Source organism: Canis lupus, chromosome 17 (assembly GCF_011100685.1).
Source record: "Canis lupus familiaris isolate Mischka breed German Shepherd chromosome 17, alternate assembly UU_Cfam_GSD_1.0, whole genome shotgun sequence".
Lineage (NCBI taxonomy): Eukaryota > Metazoa > Chordata > Mammalia > Carnivora > Canidae > Canis > Canis lupus.
This window is the reverse complement of record NC_049238.1, coordinates 26,070,320-26,090,990: the sequence shown is the minus strand read 5'-3', so window position 1 is coordinate 26,090,990 and position 20,671 is coordinate 26,070,320. Positions and strand designations below refer to the sequence as shown.

Below are 20,671 nucleotides of genomic sequence, written 5' to 3'. Positions count from 1 at the left end.
CCGGCTTCAACATAAATAAACCCCCCCCCCCCCCCCACAGCTAGAGTTCATCGCTGCAAGATATATTGTACCAAGTAAACAGAGGCAGCTATTGACAAAGTTTACTGCCCCTCGCATTTCTCAGGTAGCCGGCTAAGAAAGGGATTGAGTTGGGGAGAAACTTACAGACAAAATGATGAGAGCAAAAATCTTCATGGGACTCTTTCCAGCTATACCAAGCACAAATAAACAGAAAGTGTTTGTATGCTTTGCCAACTAGCTCGGACAGAAATTAAGGAGGAAACGTTATTAGTTAAGGTTGAAAGGAAATTGGCAAGAAATACATATGGCTGGAGGCATCTTCTTTCAAGAGTAGAACTGAATGTCCTTTCAATTAGCGTACTAGGCTGCAGAGTGACCCTGTCCCTCACTCTTTCCCAGCTCTACTCTGACATGCGTTCTATTCCTCTTTCTCTCTTCTACCCCAGCTCATGCATACTCAGAATTTAGCATTTGGCTTGGTGCCGCGCTGGGTGTCTGTGGGTGTGTCTGCGCAGTTCTTCTTCCTGGGGTCTGCTCCTCCTCCACTCCAACCACTGAAGGATGGGTTGGTTGCCTTTGGGGGTGTGCCCTTGACCTAGCCCTTCTGTAGAATATTTTGGCCTGGAATCAAGGAAAGAGAGGCAACTCCTCTTTACTCCCTTTACTAAGGCCAGGCCTCTCAGGGGTTATGTGTTCTGCTGTGTGAAAAACAAAAACAAAAATCCAAAGCCAACACAAAGAGAAAGGGAGAGGTGGAAGAGTGCAGATGGCACCCCACCCTCTGGTTGCAGGGCCCCCAAACCAACCACAGCCTTGCCCCACTGGAGATTGGTTATGTGAGCCCTACATCTGCCCCTTTGCCCAGGCCAGCCAGGACTGGATTTCCATCTTCAGAGTTCAAATACATCGTAGATTCATAAAAATAGGTGGAGCTTTGAGAGGCTATCTGGTATACCCTCTGACTCCAAGCAAAAAGATCCTCAAAATGAGGAAGGTGGCTATCATTCTTAAGACCCCCACTATTTCTTTCATAGCCTTTATTCAATAGTTAGTTAACCTTAGGATTAATGATTTATTTTTCTGTTGGCCACCATGTCTTTCAAGCTTCTTCACTAGAATTCGCCATCACCTGAGGTCACCAGGTAGGCTCTGGCAGGTCCTTGTTTGCATGGCTCATGAGGTGAATCTGTTCTTCATCTTCCCTCTCCAGAACTGAATTCTCAGGGTCTTCCCTTAGAAGACATTCTTATTCAATGCCTTCACTGACCAAGATGGAACCTCGTGGGAACCTGGTAAGAAAATCATTTAATTAGCTGACAGTAGGAAACAGATCGGCATCATTTTTTTTCCTAACAGATTTTATTTATTTATTCATGAGAAACACACAAAGAGAGTCAGAGACACGGGAAGAGGGAAAAGCAGGTTCTCTGCGGAGAGCCTGATGTGGGACTCTGATCCCAGGACACCGGGATCACACTCTGAGCCAAAGGCAGACGCTCAACACTGAGCCACCCAGGCGTCCCAGATAGGCATCATTTGTAAAAAGCACCCTCTTTTCCTTAAATACAGAGATTTCATTGTCCTGTGGCTTTCTTCCCAACACATTTAAACATTCTACATAAGACCTAACTCCATGCTTCCTTTTCATACCGATTTTTTTTCTCTTCTTCTTGGGACCTCTTTGGATACTTTAATGATGTGTGGATGAGGACTTGAGCGGTGGCAAGGGGAGTGAGGACTTATTTCTCAACCCCTGTATGCCAGGCCATTAATACATCCAAGTATCAAGTTTGAGTTTAAAATAACATGGTGACCTTTCCTTCTACTCTCCTAGGGTTTTCTAAGTCAAAACATGTGTCCAGGGCTCCCTGACAATCTCTTAAGAGATGGGTGCCACCTCGTTCATAAAATGGACCTCACAGCCACCAGCCCAAACCCTATATAGCTCTTCTATGCTATGACAATGGCTCGGTCGAGGACTGAAAATGCTGCCATTCTTCTGGAGGTCCACCTAAGTCCCAGGCCTCCTCCAGAGCCTTTTTGTTTTCTGAGGAAATATACTCTGAGCCTCTGATGGGTCCCTTGTTCTTTGGGAACTAGCCGGAGTTGGAAGAGACCTATTTGGGCAGCTGTGATCCCAGCGATGTTAATTCATAATTTCCTTCAGTTGAGAATTTTTTATATATATTTGAGTAGCTTTTCTGTCCTAAGACTGGGCCTTCCTTGCTTCAGAGAAGGAAAGTTTGGGGAGCATTAGTGAGATTCAAGTTTCCACAATCCTCCCATCTCCGACACGTCTATCACTTTCCTCCATCCGTGGGGATGAGGAGGCTCACAGCTGTCAAGGAGCAAAAGATGGCTCAGCTGGGAAGGTTGAAAGTAGCCTTTGGCTTAGGCAGCAACCTGATAATTATAGGAAGTAATCTTGGTAAATATAGTCTTCAGAGAATCAGGGGTGGTTTTAGTTTGTTCGGTCCAACAAGCTCCTGGCAGATTAAAAATGCCTGAGCCATGTGAGTGTTTGACAGCCATTAACAATGCCTGCCCTCCCCCACAACGAACTCCTTTAGGGACACAAGAGAAAAGAACAATGTGACTAGTGATATTCCCAACCTCCCCAACACAGAAGAGCTGGGAGAAATGCAATCTATTTTAGGGGCTTGGTCAGTGACTTTAAAAGATCATAATGCATTTGATTTGCACTTAGATTATTTATCTGAAGAGGTCCAGAGTGGGTGCAATTATGAAACCTTCCAGTTCAGTAGGCAGGAAGTCAGTGAGGGCTGGCTGGCCTGGGAATTGGGAACCCCTTCTCCTTCCTCACTCTGCACCCTGCTACTGCTGCCGCCAAGATCTGTGAGCTCTTGTCGTTTATTATGTTGAGTTTTCTATATTTGGAAACACTTCGGGGGAAAATTTTCCACACATAGGAAGTCATTAACCCTGAATCTCTAATACATGCATTCCTCCATGCCCTTACTTTATGCATTGAAAGGTTTATTGTTGAGAAGTTTCATTCTGGATGTGTTGGAGCTAGGGAGAGAAACAGGGACATCCCCCTCCCCAGAGGGTCTGGTCCCTGGTGTGGGAAGGTAGTTAAATGCAGACCCACCAAAGGGAGTTCCTTGAGCTCTGCTGCAAGTGGCATGCTCTACTCTTCTTGCAGATCATTTGTTGTGACTCTTGGAAACAGAGGTGCAGGGGGGCTGCTTTTTCAGAGTTGGGGAAAGTGTCCTCTGTGTTACTACAGTTAGGAGGTACTGAGGCTCTGAAGGCTTTCTATCCTTCTTCATGCTGGGAATGAGCAAGTCCTATGAGCAACTCATACAAGCAAGTCAAGAGGGATTTCATAAATTACAACTTCTCATTTATTCTCCTGACCAAAAAAAGACAAATTTTGGAAAAATACAAGAAAAAGACAAGAAAAAGCATCTTAAAGAAATGGTGACTAATACCTAAGTAAGTCCTATGTCTTCTCCAACTTTCACTGCGCATGGATAGTACTGAAAGTAATCATTTACTGAGGGCCCATTGCTGGCCTGCGTGGCTCACATCCATCATTCCACATGCTCTGTGCCAGCCTACTGGTCATCTGGCTGAGTCCTCAACCTGGGGTATGGACAGAGTGTGGACTCCAGAGCCAGGCCCCACTCTGCCACCTGCAAGCTGTGTGATCTCCAGCAGGCCAGTGAGTGCCTCCAGAGCCACCCCTGTCAAATGTGAACAATGATAGTGCAAGCATCATATGGGTTGGTCACAGGATTAAATGAGTTAGTACATGTAAAATGTTTACTGCTTGCTCCCTGTGAGTGCCCAGCTCAGGAGAGTCACCATTTGTCTCCTTTTTAGAGATACGGAAACATGTTCAGAGAAGTCAGAGACCTGGCTGAGGTCCCACGAGTATTAAGTTATTAAGTGACAAAGCCAGGCATGAAACTTCAAATCTCTTGACTCCTGATCCTTTATAATATCACGTGTGTGTGTGTGTGTGTGTGTGTCTGTGAAGGGGGGGGAGGGAAAAGAGAACTCCCCCCATTGAGTCTCTATCATAAATGTCTTTAGGTTACTGCATAGTAAACAGTCCAGTGCCCGGATGTGCCCTGAACCCAGTCTGAGTCAGTGGGGAGAGGCCTGTCTGGCTTGGTCAGAGCTGTGCCGCTCAAGCTATAAATCCACCGGAATTCCCCAGGGTATGTTGTGCAGACTCTGAGTCAGGAGGTCAGGGTGGGGCCTGTGACTCTGCATACCTAGCTCCCCCCCACCCCCCCAACCAAGTGATGCTGGTTGCAGCTAGTCTGGGAACCACACTGCAGTGAGCTGTTCGAGAATGTTGGCCAGTGAATGTGCTTTATCCTGCACCTTCTTCCTGCTGACTCTTATATACACTGGTCACCTCCAATCTCCCCTCATGTCCTGAGTCTGAAATTCTGAGTCCCTCTACATTACTCATGGCAACGTCAGAGCTCCTGAGGAGGGTTCCCTGCTGAAGTGTGGCCCACGGGAGAGTGCTCAGTGCCAGGGTCTGAGGTCAAATTTCAACCCTGGGGACTCTGCACAAACACTCCTGGACTCCTGCTGCTCCACATTGTCTGAGCCACTTCATGGGGCACACTTGTGTTTACACATTCCAAAGAAAACAAGTGTGCACTTTGTGCTCAGCCCAGGGGTGGTAGGGAGCATGGTGGCTGTGGGGGGCACAGCTCAGTGAAGCAATCATCTACCTTCCATCGCCAGGCCTGGAGGCTCTGAGCCCATTGTTCAGAGGCCTCTGCAGGCCTGATGTCATGGCTGCCACACAGATCACGACTCCCTCCCCCGTTTTCCACCTGGCACCATCTTGAAAGCTCATCCTCCAGAGAGGACATCCTTTAGAACATAAAGAAGTGACACCTGACACCTCTGCAGAAGTCCCAGATAGAGTCTAGAGACTATGACGGTCACACAAGGAACTCTCAGTGGCAATCCGTGTGGGTGTTTGGTCACATGAGTGGAACAATCCCAACCGCCTGAACTTCAGACATAAAGGAAAATTCTGCCTTAAAAAGTCTTTCAGTGTGATTTTTCCATGATGTGACCAGCTTTTCACTCCCTTGTTTATCCCAGCAGACAGTAGGTGGGTCCTGACAAAATAAGAAGAGTGGGGAGCATCCCCCTGGGAATGAGGAGTCTCTTTTTCCTTTCTTCCTCAGGACACGGTCCCCAGCAGGTGATAGCTTTTGGCACTGCTTGAATTTGCTGCTATTTTCACCATTTTAGAATTAGCTCCCTGTCTACTGGGAATTTGCCATCTGACATAAATCTCAGGCCTCATATTAGCCTCCAACTCACTGCTACCTCAATTAGACCAGTGAAATATTTGGAAATTCCCATGGCCTCAGCCAAGACCTTAATGGGGTGGGTTTTAAAAAGTTCTGGATTCCCTTCTTTCCGTGCCAGCCAGAGGCACATTTCCACAGCCACAGCATCACAACCCCCCCAAAATATAACCCCCTGGATCGCAGGTCCCTGTAAGCCTGCCTAAACTTAGCATAAGAATACTCAATGCACAAAAATAAGCAGAGTGGGGAGGTCATTTATTAAAGCTCCACCTGCCAGTGTTGGGGAAACTTCCTGTTATCAGATATCTGCAAATGGGGTCAGGTCTGGTCCCTCCAGCCCTTGTGATCAAGACACTGACTCAGAGCCAGGAATCTGACTGCTGGGGCAGTGCCTGCCGGAACAGGAAGAGTGCGGCTGGGAGGCAAAGTTGGGGTTCAGGTCAGGTCCATCCTCCTCACTGTGTGACCTCTTTGAACCAGTGTTTCTTTAAAATGAGGATAGCAATATTTCTCTGGGTTATTGTGACAGTAAGGTAACATATTTCAAAGGGATTAGAAAGCAGCATAGTGTCATTCCGTGCATAAAATTTGGGCTTATTATGGAGATTAATTTCAATGAGACTATACACACACACACACACACACACACACACACACACACACCCTGTGGTGTCTCAGGAAATATTTAACAACTGGCTTTCTAGAGAGGAAAATGCCCTGGTTTTTAGCATTTGCCAATTTCCCTAGTGTAAATATTCCCACCGTGGCTGATCTCAGAGTAGCCGGTGTGATGCCATTGAATGCCACGTTGAGAGGAAATGAGCATAATTGACCATTGCACACTGAGCTGAGCCTGCTCAGGAACACTTCTGCTTGTGTATTTTACCCCCTACAATGATGAGGCACTTAGCCTAGTGCCCAGAAAACAAGGGCGCTGACCTCCTCTCCTGCTCATTGTTTCACTAGACGCAGGTTCTCAGATCCGGAAATGGCAGCCCCGCCCCATCTGCTGAATCAGGGCTGTGCAAGGTTCTAAAGCTCTGGGATGATTCTGATACACAGCCCTGATGAAGAAGCCCAGCACAGGGGCTGCAAACTCCAGAGCAGTGACCACATCCTGGTTTGCTTTGTATCCTCCCTTCCAGAACAGCATGACCCACTGGATGCTTCTCTAAATGAAGTGAAAGCAGCTCATTATGTGTAGACAGATGGATCCAGAAAGAGCTCAGATATGCAGAGATGTGTGAGAGAGAGGCCCTCGCCTACTGCCATTTGCACTATGGGTTTCTCCCCACTCCTCCGCATGTCACCCTTACTGACCTGTGTTTCTTGGAAGGCCACCCACATGCGTGCCCCATCCCCATCACTCATTCTGGCTCTGCTGATTCCCTTCTCGGTCCTGTGAGGCCAGGCCTGCACCCACTCACTCCACTTCTTGGAGTGATCCCTGCAGATACTCGGATCCCAGGGCCCTTGCCTTCCCCCCAGCCACCGAGCCAAATGCACCAAACTTCGACAAGGAGTGGAGGGCACGAGCGTGTGCATCTCTGTCTGCCCAGTGCCCTCTGCCCCTGCCCTCTTCCTCTGGCAGCTCTGTCCCTAGGACAGCATACAGCTCTTAGTTAAAGGTCCTTTGAATAAAGGAAAACAAGTTACAGAGACAGGAATGACAGGAAGGGAGGAGAAGAAGGAATTCCAGGTGAATTAATTAATCCAGGAAAGACCCAAAGTAATTGGCCCTTCCTTGGCCTGAGTACAAGAGCAAGGGAAAACTGATTTTAAGCCAAAAATGTTCACATCCCCATCTATCACTGGATGTGTTCCGCCCATTTTTATGTTCTCTCTCAATCCTGCCAATATAAATTACCAACTCCCTTGTCTTTCTCAAGGTAAGCTGGAGGAAAATGAGACAGCGGCATCCTCCAAGAATGGAACAAAAATGTCCAAATGACCTGTTTTAGGTAACAAACACAATGACCAAGTTTTCTCAGCCCAAAGAGACAGACAAGACTACTAAGTAGAACCCTTGCACTCACCATGAGAAGGGGGCCGCCTACTTGTACCCAGGGTCCTTGCAGAAAATCCCAGCCTTGTAGAAAATCCTTATACACTTAGAACAAGTGTGACTTCCCTGGTTGTTTTCTTCAATTACATTTTTTTTCTTATTGTAGAATCAGAATATATTTAAGAAACATTGGAAAATGAAGTTAAGTGCACACACACACACACACACACACACACACACAAAACTGTAACTGTGAGATGATGGAGGGGTTAACTAACCCCAGTGCGGAGTAATCTTCCGACAGACATGTGAATCAAACCGTCACCCTGCACACCCCAAGCCCACACGATGCCAGGTGCCAACTCGATCCCAACAAAGCCGGGCTGGCAGCCCTGATTTAAAGGAAAAGACGGAGGGGATTAGCATTTATGAAGTACCGAATGGAGCCTTTATGAAGACAGTGTGCTCAGCACAGAAGTGCTAATCCACACACAGCCGTATGAAGAATATCTTTTTCCAGATGAGGTAACTGCACAGAGAACCTTAGGAAGTGCCCCCAAGACCACACAACCAATGAGCAACAGAGTCAAAACTACGGCCAAGTCTGCCTGGCGGCCAACGACATAAATATCAAGATATTAGGGACACCTGGGTGGCTCAGTGGTTGGGTGCCTGCCTTCAGCTCAGGCCATGATCCTGGGATCCAGGATCAAGTCCCACATCAGGCTCCCTGTGAGGAGCCTGCTTCTCCCTCTGCCTGTGTCTCTGCCTCTATCTCTCTCTCTCTCTCAGTCTGTGTCTCTCATGAATAAATAAATAAATCTTTATTTAAAAAAATCAGGATTAGTTGCTACTGCCACCCTGTAGGTCCCCCAAAACACATCCCAGGAAGTCCTCAAGACCACAAAAGGAGGGAAGCCCTCCTCCTCTTCACAGAGGTGAAGCAGGAGGGGAGAGGGAGGGGAGGAACAGCGCTCACAGCAGGGAATAGATAACCAGTGGCCCAACAGGAATTCTCAAGTTCACAGCTATCAGGTCTCTGGGTCTCCAGGCTGGAGATGCTCCGAGGAATGATATCTGCTCTTTAAGAAACACCACCACCAGCAACAAAAGATTAGACGCAAGAAACGATTGTTAAATTAAAACGGAAGGTATGGCACGTCCCGGCTATTCACCTTACAGTCCTTGGGTTCCCCAGCGCCCCCACCCTCCCCATCAGGCCCTGGGGCCTCACCTGACCTCTGCCCCCACCGCCCTCAGCTAAGGTCCTGGGAGGAAGGGAGTGTGCCTCATTCATCTTAGAACCCTCAGGACCCAGCAGAGTTGCTGGCAGAGAGTGATTTCAAAAGCAAATCTGTTGAATTGCACTTTCTATTTTTCCACCTTTCTTTCCAGGATGACCTTTCAGAATCTGTTAGCTCTCCTGCGAGGCTTCCATGCCCCCGTGGGCTGAGCATCCCTGCCCCCTGGCCTGTGTGCCTGGGTGTAACAGGGTTTCCGTGCTCAAAGAATTGCACTAAGTAAGAGAATCTGTGTTCTGAGTCAGACTACACATCCTTTAGGACAGGAGCAGTCTGTCAGTGAGTTTTGTACTAAGCTCCTAGCACAGTGCCCGACACAGGAAATGCTTATTACACACCCAATGACCAGGATTGGTTCTGGCAAATGGTGATGAAAAAATGAGTCTCTAATATCTGAAATCTTTTTTTTTTTTTTTTTATGAGACACACAGAGAAAGGGGGTGGGAGGGGCAGAGACACAGGCAGAGGGAGAAGCAGGCTCCACACAGGGAGCCTGATGTGGGACTCAATCCCAGGTCCCCAGGATCACGCCCTGGGCTGAAGGCGATGCTAAACTGCTGAGCCACCCGGGTTGCCCTGAAATCTTTAAATACAGTCTCTGCGACTTTAAGCAGAAGGGCCCATAATAAGGTGGTGCCAAACTGGTTATAAACATGGTTCTTGGGGGATCTCTGGGTGGCTCAGCAGTTTGGTGCCTGCCTTTGGCCCAGGGCGCGATCCTGGAGTCCCGGGATAGAGTCCCGCGTCGGGCTCCCTGCATGGAGCCTGCTTCTCCCTCTGCCTGTGTCTCTGCCTCTCTCTCTCTCTGTGTCTATCATAAACAAACAAACAAACAAACAAACATGGTTCTTCACACAGTATAGGTGGCTTAGGTCCTAGCAGTGGGATTTGTGTCTTTTGGGGAATGGAGTATCCATGCAGAGCACCATCAGATAAAAGCATCTGGAATCACCTGTGACTACATAAGGTGACTGGATATAGACTATTTAGCATGGTAAACTCACAGCCTTACCAAGGGAAAACCAAACATGCTGCCATCATCACTGTGAGGTGAGCTTCACATGGGCAGGGATCCTATAGATGCATGATCCAGCCTGCTTCCAGGTCTCCTGCCTAAATCACAGCGTTACAGAAAGCTGGAGCTGGAAGCTACAACATCCATTTCTTCAGTATAGGAAACTTTATGTATTTTTTAAAGATTTTATTTATTTATTTATTTATTTATTTATTTATTTATTTATTTATTTGACAGAGAGAAAGAGAACAAGAACAAACAGGGGGAGCTGCAGAGGGAAAGGGAGAAGCAGGGTCCCCACTGAGCAGGGAGCCCGATCTGGGGCTCCAATCCCAGGACCCTGGGATCATGACCTGAGCCAAAGGCAGATGCTTAACCAAGTGAGCCACTGAGGCACTCCTATTATAGGAGACTTTAATAATCAAACGTCCACAAGAACTCTTCGTGGAGGAACAGGCACAGCTAGTCTCCCGCCCTTGGATAGCCAGAGTCCTTCCTTAACAGCACTTCTCTTGACACTCTCTTGGGAATGGTGCACCACATCCCAGTCTGCCTTTTGTCACATTCAACCTCACACACGTGGGATGACCACCTCCTCTGCATGACTAAGGTGAAGCTCTAGATGTGGGAAGGGCCACCCAGAGAGTGATGGAGAGTCTCTGCCCTCCTGGAGATTTTAGTCTCACTCAGGAGATCAGAGAAAACAGAACCAGAGAAAGGATGGAAAGCAAACCAGGATGAAAGATCAGCACATGAAAAGTACCTGAAGCAAGGCCAAAAGTGGTATGGGGAAGGGGAGGCAGAGTGAGGAGACAGGCCTTCCACACGCAATATGAGGTGGGGCGGGGGGGAGCAGTAGGAGAGAAGACAGATATGTGAAGGGACAGGCCCCAGTGGGGGAAGGGTGACAGGGAGCAGTATAATGGGGTGAAAGCCTGGAAAGATAGTTCGGGGTCATGTTACAGGAGTTTGCACTTCCTGGAGTGTTCCAGAAGGTCTTTAAGCAAAGGAATGGCACAACTAGAGTCACAGTTTAGGCCACAAAGGCTTCTTAATGCTTTCCTTTATATGATCTGTTAGTTCACAGGTAACTCTCTAAAGAGATGACTGATTTCAACACTGTATGGGGTATAATTGTATGTCAGTCTACCATCTTAGAAATAGCAATGGAAACATTTCCCAAAGTGAATAGTAAGTGAATATTTATGTTCTGGAAAGAAAAATGACGGGTAAAATCTATTGTATTAGTCACCTCTTGCTATATAAGAAATTGCCAACGTAAAGCACACTTTGATTATTTTTGTGTGCTTTTTGTGACACAGGATTTCAGGGACAGCTGAGCCGGTTCCTGCTCCAGGGTCTCTCATCAAACTGAAATCAGGGAGTTGGCCAGTCTCATCTGAAGGCTCAAAAGAAGAAGGATCTGCTTCTAAGCTCAAGTCTTTGTTGATAGAATTGTTTCCATAGGGTTGTTGGACTGAAAGACTTCCTCAGATCTGTGCTTCCTTCAGGGCTTTGTGGGGTGTTGACCTGAGGCCACCCTCAGTCCCTAATAACACAGACCTCTCCAACTAGGCGGCCAGCCTTATCAAAACCAGCGAGGGACAGAGTCTGCTAGAAGACACAGCCACTACCTCATGTAACCTAATTATGGAAGAGACACCATTCAATGTTGCCAATATTTCATTAGTTAGGAGAAACCAATTATTGAAGAGAAGGAGATCACAGCAGGCCATGACTACTGGGAGGCAGAGATCACTGGGGGACTTCTTCGAGGCATAGTTCACTAAGTTCCTAGCACAGACTAAACTTACAGAAACTAATAATGTCTTATTAACTACATTCCAAATGAACCTATAGGACTTGGGATCAGCGGCGGAAGCCCTTTAATTTGGTAGAATGTTACAGTCAAGGATCAAGAACCCTGTGTCAAACGCTGCTTCCTCTGCAAGTTGGGACTGTACTGGAAAGACAATCATGGAGGAGAGAGAGAGGGACCCCCTTACCTCAGTGGACCTCTCTTGCTACCAGCCATGTCTCTGTCCTTAGGATTAAGCTCAGCCAGTCTGCTTCCATTCAAGTCTTCAGAATCACGCAGGCCCTAGAAAATGAAAGATACTCTTTTGTTCTGTGCAGATGAAATAAGATACTCTTCCTTCTGTCTGGGTCAGACCCCTGACTAGGATTGCCTCTTTCACATAAAGAATGTACCAGCCACATTCCTGAAGATGAGAAACCAAATGCTGTCGGGGCTGATTTGTGATTCTTGTGATTCTCAGAGGAAGAAAGGCAGGAGAAGGGAGGGTTTATCTGGTTATGTGTAACAGTTAGAGGACAGTAGGATTGGCTGGGTCAGGAGATGGCTAATAAAACACAGCATCTTTGATCTGTAGGTCACCAGTTTATTTAGGGTTGCCCCAAGACATTCCTTTAAAATATGCCTTTTTGGAATTCTTCCAGAAAAGCTTAAAACCTTGGGGTTATCGTTCTTTCTGTAGTGTGCTGGGTTTTGATTTATCATTCCCTATCAAGCTGTGGATGAGATTTCGCTTTTACTTATTCAAAACCCATCCAGGCACACATAAGTGCTCTCCCTGAAAGTAGTGGTATGGGGATCCTGTCAAGATACGACTATCAGGATTCCTATTACAGCTTTGAGGGAAATCACCACCCCAGCCAGAGCTGTGAAGTGGATTGTCTCAAGGCCTTGCTTATTCAACTTGGCCATCAGACATCAACAGGGACTTTTTCCATCATACTGTGGAGCCCAGAGGAAATGCCACAGGATATTAAACATGTCAACACCATGCTTTTCAAGAAGAAATGTGAGAAGCTGGCTTTGGTCAACAAGATGGCCACACTCTATCAATGACTCAATACTGGCCAGGTTCCCTTATGTTAGTACCACACTATTTATTCAGAGAGTGATGTGGGAAGAAAGGCAGAGGATCTTAACTGTGTGAAGCAAAAGAAATAAAGAATTTAGAGTATAATGTCAAAATATCCACATTTCTGTCTTAGGGCAAAACCACTGGAGAGTTGTAAAATGTTATATTTTGTGTAAGGTGTTTGTGGATGGGGGAGTAAAGTTACATAGGGGTAAGTTTCAGTTTGCGATACCAAATTTTGCCTCAAAGAGCAGTGTGCTTTCCCAAAAGTCAATTTTATGATTTGCAAGGAAAAAGAGTCAGGTCTCCCCCAAAAAAGGAAAGGCCAAAGAAGTAGAAAAGTAAAAAGATCCAGTGGAGAAAGGCAGACACTCAGGTTCACATTAAGGAGCCTGCACTCTTCCTAATATTTTAAAGCTTTTTACTATGAACTATAATACATGTTCAGAAAAATGTACAAAACAAAAATATTTAACTCAGTGATTTGGCAAATGAACCACATTAACCATGACCCAAATGAATAAAGGATTTTGCCAACTCCCCAGAAGTCCTTCACACGCCCTCCTGGTCATCATCTTTGTGTACCCACAAGAGTAACCACTGTGTTTCGTGGTATTCACTTTCTTGCTTTCCTTCACAGTTTGAACACCCCAGCATGGATCACTAAGTTTTATAGTTTAATTTCATCTGCTTTTTCAATTCTATCTTATATACATGGAAACATGCAGCATACATTTTTTTTCCCTCACATCTGGCTTCCTTTGCTCAATATAATGTTGAGAGATTCACTCATGTTGTTGCTGTAGTTTAGTATAGTACACTCATTGTCATTGACGCATATAATTCCACTGCATGGCTATCCTGCTATTTATGTATCCATTTCACTGTGGGTGGCTATTTGGATCAATTCCATTTGGGGGTTCTTATGGATAATGCTGCTATAAACATTCTTGTAGGAGGGTTTTGGGGCATGGATGCACACATGTGTGCTTGTATGTATGTGTGTTCACCTAGGAGTAACATTGTTGGGTCACAGGGTATGCTTATCTTCAAAGTTAGTAGATATTGCTCAACTGTTTTCCAAAGTGTTAGTATCAATTTATACTGTTATCAGCAATGTGTAAGAGTTGCTGTTACTCCACATCCTCACTGACAGTCATTTCAATATTAGCCATTTTGTTGAGTATGTGGTCATCTCATTGTGACCTTAATCTGCATTTCTCTGAGGACTGAAATTGAGCATATTTTTGTAGATTTATTGGATGTTTGGTTATCCTCTTTTGTGAAGTGCCTCATTATTTATGTTTTTTGTTATTAATATTCTGAATACACATTTTTAGTTATATGTATTGAAAATACTTACATTCACCTTTTAGCCTTCATTCTCCTTGTCATATCTTTTGATGAAGAGTTCTTAATTTTAAATGTATTCAAAATTTTTTATATTTCCTATAAAGTTAGTGCTTTTTGTGTTCTAAGAGACACCTTACTTTCCCCATTGTTATGAAGCTATCCTCATATTATCTTCTAGAAGTTTTATTGTTTCACATTTAGGTTTACAGTTTACTTAGAATTAATTTTAAGGAGGAAAAAAAGAATTCCTTCTTGTGTATGATGTGAGGTGGGTGGGGGGTGTCAAAATTCACTTTTTTCTATATAGATATCTAAATAACCCAGCATTATTTATTGAAAAAATCATCCTTTTTCCAGCGTTTGGCAATGCCACCTTTATTAAATCAAGTGTCTGTATATGTGTATTTTTGGGCTCTATATTGTATTCCATTGGTCTGTCTTTGCATGAGTATCACACTGTCTTAATGACTATGACTTTATGGCAAGTTTTCATTTCTGGTAGTGTAAGTCTTCAACTTTGTTCTTCAAGATTGTTTTTGGCATTCTCAGCCCTTAAATTTCCATATATGTTTTAGAATAAGATTTTTAATAAAATCTACCATTGTGATTAAGAATATTTGGAATCTATAGATTGATTTCAGGAGAAACATCTTTACTGTTTCCCAAATCATGAACATTGTATTTCCCACCATTTATCTATTGAGGACTTTTCTAATTTTCTTGAAAATGTTTTAATTTACTATTGAGGTATATAATATCTTTAAAAAGATTAATTCCTAAGTATTTGAATTGTTTATGCTATTATAAGTGGTGCCATTTAAATTGTTTTCCTTTTCAAAATCCCTGCAGGTTGTGTATATGTGTAACTTGAGAAGTTGATTTCTAAACCTATATGAAAATTATGAATTTGAGAATCAATATTTTTCATGACTTCTGAAGATATTTCAGTTGTTAACTCTTCAAAAGCCTTTTCCCCATTCTCTTTAATGTCCTCCGGAAATTTTGATTAGAAACATCCTTCTGAAAATCTATCCATTATGTCTTCTAAATTCTTTTTTCTTTTTTTCTGAAGTGAATGTGCTGCATTATTTCGTTCCTTCATGTTCTCTTGTTTAATCCAATGGTTCTTAAAAGAGAGTGATTTTATGCGCCAGGAGATACTTAGCAATGTTGGAAATATTTTTGGTTGTCACACTGGGAAGGGCATGCTACTGGCATCTAGAGGATAGAGACAAGAGATACTCTAAGCAACCTACAATGCACAAAAGACCCCCTACAACTATCCAGGCCAAATGTCAGTAGTGTCAAGGTTGAGAAGCCCTAGTTTAACCTAACTATTAAATTTCCAATTTCAATTATATATTTTTCTTTTTAAAGATTTTATTTATTTATTCATGAGAGACAGAGAGAGAGAGAGAGAGAGAGAGAGAGAAGCAGGCTCCATGCAGGGAGCCCGATGTGGGACTGGATCCCAGGTCTCCAGGATCACGCTCTGGGCTGAAGGTGGCACTAAACTGCTGAGCCACCTGGGTTGCCCAATTATTATGTTTTTCATTTCCAAAAGTTCAATATGGTTATTTTCACATCTTTCTGAAACTTTCTGATAGTCTTCTTTATTCAAAGGTGAGTTCTTTTTTACTTCCTTAAACATAAAAATGTATTTTTTCTATATTCTGTAATTCCAATATCTGTGGCTTTTGTCAATCTTATTCTATTTGTTTCAATTGATTTTCATACATGGCACCATACCTACTAATGCATTTTCTTATTTTTTACTATGATTTTTTTATTACTTGGAACCTTGCTGGGATGATGCATTGAGGTCTATGTTCGAAGTATTCTGGTAGCATATCAATCTGGATGTGCCAGATATAAATTTCTGGTGTTAAGCCACCCAGGTTATATGAATTCCAATATAAGAGCAGCCTTATAGTTAGGAATGAGCAGTAAAGGGATTTTTCTTTTCTTTTTTTTTTTTTTCTTTTTCCCCTTAATCCAGAGCCAAGGCTGAGATAGACAAGCATCCCATCAATGTTCCTCTATTGAGTGAGTTTTTGTTGTATCTATTGTTCTACTTTTCATGGAGGATGATCTTAGACTCCTGAGTCAATCTCCCACTTTGATGGATCCTAAGTTTTTCCTCAAGTCTCCAAGTATGCATTAATACCTGTTTACTCCCCCATGAATTAGTATGTGCCTGCAGGGCACACATCACCTTTAGCATTTATTAACTGCTCTTGATTCATGTTTTATGGCCACCAAGAATTTCCCTATTTCTCTATCAACCCAGCCACTCATTTAAAAGGAAATCTTTAGGGATCCCTGGGTGGCGCAGCGGTTTGGCGCCTGCCTTTGGCCCAGGGCGCGATCCTGGAGACCCGGGATCGAATCCCACATCGGGCTCCCGGTGCATGGAGCCTGCTTCTCCCTCTGCCTGTGTCTCTGCCTCTCTCTCTCTCTCTCTCTCTGTGACTATCATAAATAAATAAAAATAAAAAAAAATATTAAAAAAAAGAAAAGCTCTCCAAAAAAAATAAAAATAAAAAATAAAAGGAAATCTTTAAAAAATCTTTAATATATTTATTCTAAATATGGGTTTCTTAATCTGGTAATTGAAATTAATATTTATTTTATTGTATTTTGCTCCAAATTATGTTATTTAGTAACTAGAGTAATTAACAATACTAGATAATTAATCCTAATAATACTAGGTAGTTATTCATAATGAAAGTAACAATACTTTATAAAGAGACCTTCAAAATTCAGTGCATTTTTTCATTTAATCTTTACTGTCAGTTTATGACAAAGCAATATAGGATTTATTTTTATTTTATAAAGCTCAATTATGTTCAGTAATTTTTAGATAAGTATCAGACTCATCTTTGGAGCTTTAAAAAAACACAGTTTTCTTAGGACTAATGTATCTGAATCTCCGGTATTTAAATCTAGGATTCTGTGGATTTTTCTGTTGTTTGTAAAATTCTTTAGATGGCTCTGATTCACAACGCTAGTTAAAAATTCACTAGACTTAAAAAAAAAAAATCCACTAGACAACTCAATGAACTCAGCTGGGGCTTGGATCCAAGTAATTAATCACTCTCTCCTCTCTTCTCTGGACTGATTTTGAAACCAATTGAGGTATACTCTGAACTCCAGAATATGGAAATCAAAGTATTTGTTTTACTTTTTGATGTGCTATCACATTTGAGCCCCCAGATACTTGGTCTACAGTATAGCTCTTGGATTGATCCATAAAGTGAGAGTTTGGAACTACAGAGCAGATACATACCTCAGTTCGGAACTACTGTCCCATTAGGAAGAAGAGAGAGAGACAGGTCCACTCTCAGACAAGCCTGGGCCTTGACTCAAGTGTACTTATGGGGAAAGCACGGGTGGTAAAGGAGCACTCTCTTTTCTTGGGAATGTCGTGAGAGAAAGAGAGAGACAGACAGACAGGGCGAGTCAGGCTTCTCTAGTTCCTTCCACCACTCTTCCGGCATTGGACTCAAAGCAGAATAAAGAGAAGCTAAATTGTTCTTGCTGTTCTTTTCCTTCATAGTATGATGAATAGAAATTCTCTCTCTTCTAAGGAAAATTAGGGAGAAGGGAATAAGTGTATCTGATACTACTTTTCCATCAGCACCACCCTTAAAACCAAGCAAGAGATGCCTTTGACCCGGGCCTCTTGCTATAAGAAGTCCCTCTCTCTTCATTCTCCAGCTCATGGGACCAAGGGACATATTCACCTCAAGCCTGTACTAACCTCACCTCCTAGACCCTGCTCAGGTGCCTGAGACACCAGAATCCCCTGCTCAAAAGCCCAAAGCCTGCAGCTGGCATTGCATGGCCTCACCCCAGGCCCATACTCCCAAGGGTGGAGTGGCCTCTGATCCATGTACTCCTAGGCCTGAAGGGTGGCATTATGACGGTCTCTGGGTGGTAGGACAGACTGAGACTTTGGCTAGGGGTACCCACCTTTGCACATGAGGCCCCTGCAGAGAAGAGCAAGTTGAGTGAGGGCCAGCTCTTCCTGCACCACCCTCTTCTGCTCTGGAATTCCGAGAGTTTGGGAATTCTAAATTAAAATACGCCCTCCCACATCACTTTATAGGAATATTTATTAAGATTCAAAGCATAAAACAAATTTTAACAGTTTTTTAGCTTGATTTATAACTTTTAAATATTTAGATATGTGGTACGTGGGCCTCCATCTGTACTCTGGCTCTGAGCCCCACCAGGTTGAAGGCAGGCCTACTTCCATGTGCTTTATTTATTACAAAGCTTAATTAAATTCTTTAAAAGCCTATCTCTTTTGTTCATACACACACACACACACACACACACACACACACACACACCATCTGCCAAAAAAAAAAAGTTAACATGGTTATTTTGCACAGGGGTGGGGATTTGAGTGATTCAATATTTCCCTTATTTGTATTTTCTAATTTTCTCACAAATGAACATGAATCAAGAGCATACCCACCCCACAAAATAACCTCTATCTTACTGGTTATGGTCAGGGGAATCAACGGAGTCTGTAAAGCACACTCTAGTTCTGTGGCTAATACACATTTTTTTTTTTTTTTTTTGAAAAAAGAATTGTGGAGGCAAAAGCAGGTTTTCTGGCCAGACAGCTATAAAAATACCAAGACAGCTTTATCAACACTGGCACCAGACATCCTATAGGGCAAACTGATTTCGGTCAGTAGAACGATGAAGGGCACTTAGAAGGCTGGAAAAACTTCTGCAGCATTGTCTCTCAAACCACAGGGTTATGACCCCCACGGGGATTATGGAAACTGGAGCCAAGTTGCTGGATGCCCCCATCCAGGGACTCCCAACAGTCCTTGGGACCCAAAAGACCATCTACAATGCCCCTTTCTCTTGATCATAACAAGAACTAATTGTGCACAGTGGCTCACAAAATACTTCACACACAGCATCTGATACGATCCCCACAGCAATTCTGTCTGGCATGTAGGGCAGCAATTTGCATTTTATAGCTGTGGAAACTGAGGCCCAAAGTGGTTTCAGGGGCCCAGGTGTGGTCACGGCTAGGAAGTGGGGAGGCTGGAACTTCTCACCCTGATTCACCTGGTCGGTCAATTCCTCGGCTCATCCTTTCTCAGCCTGCTCCTGCCTATCATCATCTCGCTTTCCTTCTCCCGGCACCAGTCCAAAGGGAGAACTCCCAATGATATCAAAATCCACCACTTCATGAAAATCCACCACATTCTCTGCTTCTTTGCTTCCCTTATCCGCACATGCAGACTGGAAATATGGGGAGGCTGCTTCCTAAATGAAGACACTGAGAACATGATACTTTGGTGTCATGGCTTAGCAGCACTGAATGTCATCAAGCTCCCGACATAGGGACAGAAAAGGTGGTGTCGATGCTTATTATCAAGTGGTTTTAAGACACTCTGATGTGTATTGCTATTAAACTTTTTTTCAAGGCACTTGTACATGTGTCTCTTGATCGATCTTGTTAGAACATCTCTGTCTGTGGATGCTGACAGGCTAGAGTGGGTAAGGGCTTCCTCAAGCCCCCAAGCAATACAGGCTTCAAGCAGCACCCCTCTGCCTGTAAGCGGCGGTAATAACTTCTGTATGTCCACAGATACTGACGTTCATGTGAGCCTTTGGTCTGGAAAAAGTTAGCAATGCACGGGTTAGCTCCTTAATAACATTAACATGATTTACTTCTTCCCACCCCTTTCTGGCAACAACACCACAAAAGATTCAAATATGGCTGATACTTACCATTCAGAAGACCTCTTTAATATTATCAGTTTTCCGCCTCAAAGTCCTTGGCGGGAGTCCCTGTCCATAGATCACAATGTTGGCATGGAGCCAAGGGATGGTGTGGTTGACTCACGGGTCACTGCAGTTTATAAGAAGTCAGAAGAATAAAAAGGAAGACAGGTCTGACATCACTGGCAAGGGAAAAATTTTCGCATTGTGCTAGTGAACTAATTAGAGCTAGCTCTGAATGATGTGGGAGGAGTAAAGACACTGTCGAACAAAGCCTAGCACAAGGAAAAGGTCCACATAAAAAGTCCAACCACTTCTACTGAGTTTGCAAAGCTCAAAATTAACATTAACTTATTTATCCCAAAGCCAAAGGAAAAAAAAAAACCAAAATCTGCTCAAGTGAACTCTTTATTAATCATTTTATTAACCAAGGTGAAAGAGAAAGTGCTTTATAATAAAGTAATGAGAACACACACATAATGTGTGCACGTACACACACACACAAATGCACACACAATAGGCTTTAAATTGGCTTTGCTGCAAGCTCCATATTCAGGGTAAAAAGTACGTCTTTGTCCACTTAAGCTATGGCAATTTAAAAAAAAATAAAAGAAAAAATTTCAAGATAAGCTTGGCTTTATAATTCATTTGGTGAAAACCTAATGCAGCTACAATTATTAGTAGGCCTTGGTCTGTGAAAGACTCTATAAGAGTTAAAAGCAAGCCAGCACTACCTTTAGCCCATAGGGATTACTCTTTTATTAGTATAGTCTTGGGATTAGTGGAAATGTCTGTCTAATGAATGCAGCTACTATATTTGAGCACATGCCTGAATAAGCTACTTGTTGATTGAAACCTATCTATTTATAAGCACTTCTGCACGTTGTGAAAAATCCATCTGTATCACCACAGCATGGCGCCCACCATTTGAATAAAGGCTCTTTGCCATTTCACTATAGGGCCTGTCGACTGAACAGGCAGAAAGGAAGTGTGTTGCATCTACTTAACAGGTT

The 20,671-nt window shown here is 43.7% G+C and overlaps 1 long non-coding RNA gene across 1 annotated transcript; it reads right to left on the bottom strand.

The window, feature by feature from the left end:
• Positions 1–1,060: 1,060 nt before the first annotated feature.
• LOC111090564 lies at positions 1,061–12,092 on the bottom strand. Its single transcript, XR_005371853.1, has 3 exons — positions 11,872–12,092; positions 11,667–11,761; positions 1,061–1,310 (listed from the first exon to the last, which is right to left on the bottom strand). It is a non-coding gene; the product is annotated as an uncharacterized LOC111090564 (long non-coding RNA).
• Positions 12,093–20,671: the final 8,579 nt, after the last annotated feature.